At 34.2% G+C, this 6923-nt stretch overlaps 1 long non-coding RNA gene across 1 annotated transcript in view; it reads right to left on the minus strand.

Moving 5' to 3' along the window:
• Positions 1-6923, minus strand: part of LOC128249617 (uncharacterized) — a 21878-nt gene that overhangs the window by 13754 nt on the left and 1201 nt on the right. The gene's annotated exons all lie outside the window — the stretch shown is intronic.

Genomic DNA, 6923 nt, shown 5'->3' on the forward strand with positions numbered 1-6923 from the left:
GGGGGGGGGGGCTATATCGTGGAAATCCGCTGGCCCAGTGGTTTCCCTTCAGGGCAGAATTAATAGTGAAGACTATTTAAGCAGTTTATCTGATTGAATTCATTCTATGGTTAAGGAACTGTTTCCGGAGGGAAACACAATCTTTCAGGATAATAATGCACCAATTCACACAGCTAAAGTTGTTACTGAATGGCATGAGGAACATTCTAGTGAAGTTGAACATCTTATCTGGCCACCACAGTCAACCAGATCTCAATATTATTGATTATTTATGGTGCATTGGAGTAAAGATTGTTTGCCAACATAACATGGCAGTCCTGGTTTAGGACGAATGTTGCTGTAATTTAGCTCTGGGAGACATCATCTCCAGCTGGCTATACAACACGATCTGTGTCCTTATATTTTTGAACAAGGGAATCTAGTACCCCCACTCAGCTCAAAACAAGATTTGTGTATCGCGATTTCCGGATACACCTAGCATTATAATTTTGAAATATCTATAAAACCAACAGAATCTTATTTATTTTTATGTTTTTTGATTTATTATTAGTGTTTGATTTTTTATTTATTATTAGATACACAGATATTGTTTTGAGCTGAGTTGGGATGCTAGATTCCCTTGTTCGAAAATATAAGTACACAGATCATGTCATATAGGCAGCTGGAGACGATGTCTCCTAGGGCTAAATTACAGCAACCTTCGTCCTAAACCAGGACTGCCATGTTATGTTGGCAAACAATCTTTACTCCAAAGTACTGTTGCTGAACATCTCTCGTTGTGAGATTTAAAAATAGTAATTTTCTAATTTATGGTGCATTTTAGAAAAACAAGTAAAGAGTCAATATCCTCCACCATCATCACTACAAGAACTGGAGACTGTTTTAGCTGAAGAATGGACAAAAATTCCTTTGGAAACAATTCAAACTTCCATACGAGTCAATACCTAGTAGAATTCAAGCTGTAATTATTGCCAAAAGTGGTCCTATCCCATATTAAAATAAATTTGTTTGAAATTTTAAGGTGTTTCCATTATTTTGTCCAACCCCTGTATGTCTATATGAAATGATTTCTCAGGAAGAATACTGCCATTTTATGGTGTACTTAAAGTATATCCACATTAAGTTGGGTATAAAGATTGCTATTCAGTACTAACACTACTTTTTATCACTAATAACTAGTACATATTTACACACACACACACACACATGTATACATATTTCTGTTGATTCTGATGATTCACCTAGAAACAATAAATTACAGAACTTATTACTTAAATGTAGAATGTTCTTTAACTTTTAAACAGCAAAATTCATCAAGTGATGTTTCAAAAATTTAACATGGATACAGCCATCATCAGTTGATATCCAAGCATCTACTTCAACAAATATGCTTAAGTGACCCTTAGTAAAAGGAAAAATCAAGTCACAAGTGGAAAATTTATACAGCCATGAAGAAATTTCACCTGACTTTCTTTCATCATCAGATGAGGTAGATGATGATAATGCTCTAGATAGCACAGAAGAAAGTGATGCTTCAACTAGCTCTCAATCAAAAAATGCAGATTTTTCTCCATTAGTACATTCATTTCACTACCACAATCTGGGTGGAAATCTCAAATGGATTTATGCTCATGCTGGATACAAAGGAAAGTGAATATTTTACAGATCTTTTCAATGATGAGATTGTACATTTTGTTGTGCAAGATACTTACAATTATAGTTTTAGTACTTATTTAAAGTGAAAATAAGTATAAAAATTAATCTCATTTGGCACACACATTCATGCAACTCTTTCTTGCCAAATGAAAGGTTCTTAATTCCAATACTCTGAGTTTCACATTTACAATCATTTAGCTAATAATCTGAGCCTGCTTTTCCTTAGAAATATCTGTTTATTGAATATATATATTTGGAAATATATGAAAGCTATGAAGAAAATGCTTATCTATATAACTTTGGAAAAAAACCATGCAAAGCAACACATGCAAAAACGTCTGGTTGAAGCTCATTTCATTTCATATTTGGCTCTCATGGAAATATTCCAAATGTCTTAAAAGAACACTCTAGAACTGTCCTCATGAAATTGTGTTGCTGTTTCAGTATAATTTTAAGCAATATTCTAAATATTTAAGAAAATCATAATTTCAAAAAAGTAATATCTTGAAAACAACATATCTGTGTGTATTAATTTTACTCCAAAACATTTATTCCTTGAGCAAGGAGGCTGGTATTCACTCAAAAGAAACATAACTCGGTGTATACAAGGTACTAACAATTCCATTGTTTTGTTCAAACTGGTACTACCTTAAGTCAGAAGTTTTTAATTTCTAGCTGAAATGAAACTACTCTTCCTGGATGGTCATGCAGTATTTACAATTAACCAGGTAATTTTGAATTCATGAGTATTTGTCTTCTACAAGAACCATGTCGATTCTGACACCATTGCATATTTTTAATCAGGATTGACAAATAAATGTTTGTGCTTATTAAATCCATCTTTTAATGATCAGTTGTCTCAATAGATATTTTAATGGCATCTCAGTTGTCTGTTTCTACTTTAGTGCTGTGTATATTCAACTTTGCAAAATGGCTACCTGGAGTTTTAACATACCTTTATTTTACTAAGCAATTGGCTGAGTACATTCCTACCTTATTTCCTCATCACTGTCAGAGAGAGATGTGTCTGTCTTACTTTACTCATGGCTGTTACCAAGGTAACATGCATTTCTCACTATCTCTACTCAACAACCCAGAGAGATAAATTCTCTCTCTCTCTCTCCTCTTTCCTTCAGCTACATAGCAGTAACCTACAAATGACCATGGCAACCTACACAAATAAAAACAGAACTTCTGCTAATCTTTACGCAACAACAAATCAAAGCAGTTGTTCTATACAGTAACAGTAAATAAAGGTCATTTTAACTATTAACTAATTCTTGTCATTTATATCAATCACCAATGTATCTATAACACAGCATCGGTTACAAACTGGTTACCTCATAAAGAAACAAATTGCACAGACTTGTTATGACTGGAAATTATAAATTGAATGTGCAACAATTTTAGCTAACACACAAAATTATTACAAAGGCAAAATCAGCTTTGGTGGAATTGGGCTCAAAACATGAAGATAGAAAAAATGCCATTAAGCATTTTATTTGATATGTTAACAGTTCTACCAGCTTACTACCTTTAATAATAATAATAATAATGGTACAGTTCCAGAATCAATTGTAGAGGGAAAGACAACATTGTTAATGAAAGATCAGTCAAAAGGCAATGAGGTTCCAAGAGGAACAAAAGTGAATGAGCTCAATGTTTCAATAAAGTCTTCTGTATTATGGCATCATGTGAAAACACTTCAACTTTCAACAAATATGAGATTGAAGATTTCAAGAGATCAATCAGCTGAACTATTTGCAGAGTAGCTTTTGAAACTTGGTGAAGGGGGAGTTGCAATTGAGGAAGAACAGTTTCTTACACTCAATCCAATTTGTAATACAGCTGATTCTGTTGATGGTTTGGTGAAATCTTTCCAAATCTTCTTCATAATTACAACAATACAGATTGGATCTGTGGGCAAGCTATCCTGGTTTCAAAAAATGTTGCTGTAAATAGCATTAATAATATGCTATTGAATAAACATCCAGGAAAAGTATTCACTTGTAACTCAATTGATAGTGTTGTTGATGATCAGGAGAGTGTTAACTACCCCTTCGGGGTACTCACTAGAACCACCAGGTACAGCTCCTCGTTGTCTTCACCTGACAAAAAGGGACTCCTATTATGCTACTGCATAATCTGTCTCAACCAAAATTATGCAATGGTACAAGACTAATAGAGCACAAACTTATGAGGAACTGCATTGAGACAAATATTCTCACTAGTTGTGGTAAAGGTGACACCATCTTCATTCCTTGCATACCAGTTATACCATCTAGAGTCCCATTCCAACTTAAGTGGTTACAGTTTCCTATCCAAATTTCTTTTGCCTTGAGCATTAATAAATGTCAGGGTCAAACATTAAAAATTGCTGGATTGCAACTTGAACCATGTTTTTCACATGGCCAACTTATGTAGAGGCATCACATGTGGGAGCAAAAGCAAATCTTTTTGCTTATGCACCCTGAAATAAAACAAAAAATATTGTTTATAAAGAAATATTCACTCTTAATGCAACTTAATTTGCCATTACTATCATTACATTCAAGAATGAGTAAATTACCTATTTAAATTAACTGTATCATATAATTGCCATTAGTATATTGATAAATAAAATAACACATACAAGTCACTTATTAGTGTCATATAATAAACAAACAGAAGTTCATTCAAGAAATTGATCCTTTTTCTACATCAATTGTTACACATTTTTCTCTTATAAAATACACACATACAGGAGAAGTAAATTATATATATATAATGATACTTTGAAAGTGGTTCCTGAGTAAAAGTAATTACCCAATCAATGATGGGTATTACTGCTAGTTCTACATAAGTATAAATATGGTAACATGAAGGCTGTTGCCTATGTCTTGCATTTTCTGCAACCAACAGAGAAAAGTTACAGCCAAATTGAAAAAGAGGATCTAGCAATTATTTCTGCAGTAAAAAAATTTCATAGATTCTTACACAGTAGAAGTTTTCAAGTACAGACTGACCATCATCCATTATTTATATATGGGTCAAAGAAAGGAATCCCTACCCATACTGCTAATAGGTTGCAATGCTGGGGTACTATATTACTAAATTACAATTTTAAGATGGAGTTTATACCATCTAAGAAATTACAACACACTGATTGTTTATCAAGATTGATAAAAAAATACTGAACCGTTTGAAGGTACTGTGATTGCAGCAAGGAGGAAAAAAACTTTTAAATACTTTATGTAATGTTGTACGAGAATTACCTTTTACATTAGAAGAAATCAAACTAAAAGTGGAAAATGATGAATTAATTAAAAAAAAAAAAAATGAAAGGAACTCTGAGTGTTGAAAAAAGAAATAAAAGTATGCATTTTGCAGAGTGCAACATGAATTCAAACCAGTTCTCAATTTTTGACAATGTGCTAATGTACTCACAAAGAGTCGTAGTGCCAACCACACTACAAAAACGAATACTAAAAGAATTTCACATTGGTCACCTGGGGATTTCAAGAAAGAAATTGGTGATGAGAAGCTATGTGTATTGGCCAAGAATGGACCAAGAGATTGAAGAACTAGTGAAAGTATGCAAAGGCTGTGCTCTAGCAGCAAAATCACCTACCACAAAATGGGAACCATGGCCAAAAAACAGATATTCCGTGGTCCACTTAACGGTTCACATTACCTTGTGGTAGACAGTGTTTAAGTGGCCTGAAATACATGTGACCACTCTCCCATATCATCTTAGGTCAAATGGACAAGTGGAGTGTTTTGTAAATACATTTAAGAGTGCTTTAATGAAAACAAAACAACAAAATAATGGATGACCTAACACTTCAACAGTTTTTGAAGGCATATCGAGTGACACCAAATCCTAATACTCCATCTGGAATGTCACCTGGGGAATTAATGTTTGCTAAGACAAGTCAATGTTCAACATTCTTTAAAATGCATAAAAACGGTAAAGAAATGAAGGAAGATGGAGTAATTACTAAACAGATTGGGAAAGTGTTATTTTTGGTAAAATGTCACTGCTACGAACATAAGAGACATATAAATCATCATATAAAACGGTTTACAGAGGAAACATTCGCAAGAAGCGAAATTCAAATGGAAGTCTTTTATGATGCATTTGATGTACCAACACCTAAACAGATTGTGTTCAAGTAAGAGAAAAAAGAATGAATAGAAGTATTTAAAATAGACCCTAAACCCAAAAGATATTAAGTTCTGAGTGGAGCTAAATTCTCAAAAATGTGAGATGTTATGTGAGAATACTGACCCCCCCACCCACATGACGGAAGGTGGACTAATCAATTACAATAAATAAGAATTGAGTGAACTGTCAACAAGCATGGTTGACAGTGTTAGTTCGAATGTGTGTATGTCCCAGTGAAAACCTCAATAAAAGGTAAGCACAATAGACCTGACATAATGATTTGGTACAGAGAAGACAAACTGTGTACAGTTGTAGAAATCAGCAGCCTTGTGGATGTAAACAAAGTTGAAGATCAGTGGAAAAGAGAACACTGAATTATTGAGATATCTACAGCTACTCTATCCAGATTACAAATTCAGGCTTATACCTGTAATTACTAGGGCACTAGGATATGTAACACACTGCCTATGTACCAATTTTGAGAAAATGGGCTTCTCAAAACCAGAAAGGAGAAAGCTGATTCGACGACTACAGGTCCAAGCCATCACCTGAACTGTAAAAATCTGTAAAACTTTTCTGAAGTTGGCGGATGTAAAGGACATGGACCGCACCCGCTTTCGGTTATTTTTTTTTTGGCACTATCATGCTATTAGCTGTCAGAAGTGAAAGTGCTCACTGCTAGTGAAGTATCTGTCTGTCTGCCTGCATGCCTGTTGCTGGCCTGTCGATTCTTTGGCTACTGACAGCTAATACCATGACTGACCGGAGCGAGCTATATGTCTGTCTGTCTGTCTCTCTCTCTATCTATCTATCTATTACTCGAAAGTTCGCGCATCCGCGCTAGCTAGTCGTGAGTAGAAAACACAAATTTAATATAAAAACATATTTCCTGAAATTGCAAATTATTTAAAATATAAAAATATAATTTTCAACAGAGAGAATTTATCAAAATAGAAAACAAATGAAGTTTGAAGTTTAAAAATAATAGGATCGACCACTCACGACTAGCTAGCGCGGACGCGCGAACTTTCGAGTAATAGATAGATAGATAGAGAGAGAGAGAGACAGACAGATATATAGCTCGCTCCGGCAGACAGACAGATACTTCACTAGCAGTGAG

The sequence above is a fragment of the Octopus bimaculoides genome, chromosome 16 (assembly GCF_001194135.2).
Source record: "Octopus bimaculoides isolate UCB-OBI-ISO-001 chromosome 16, ASM119413v2, whole genome shotgun sequence".
NCBI classification, from domain to species: domain Eukaryota; kingdom Metazoa; phylum Mollusca; class Cephalopoda; order Octopoda; family Octopodidae; genus Octopus; species Octopus bimaculoides.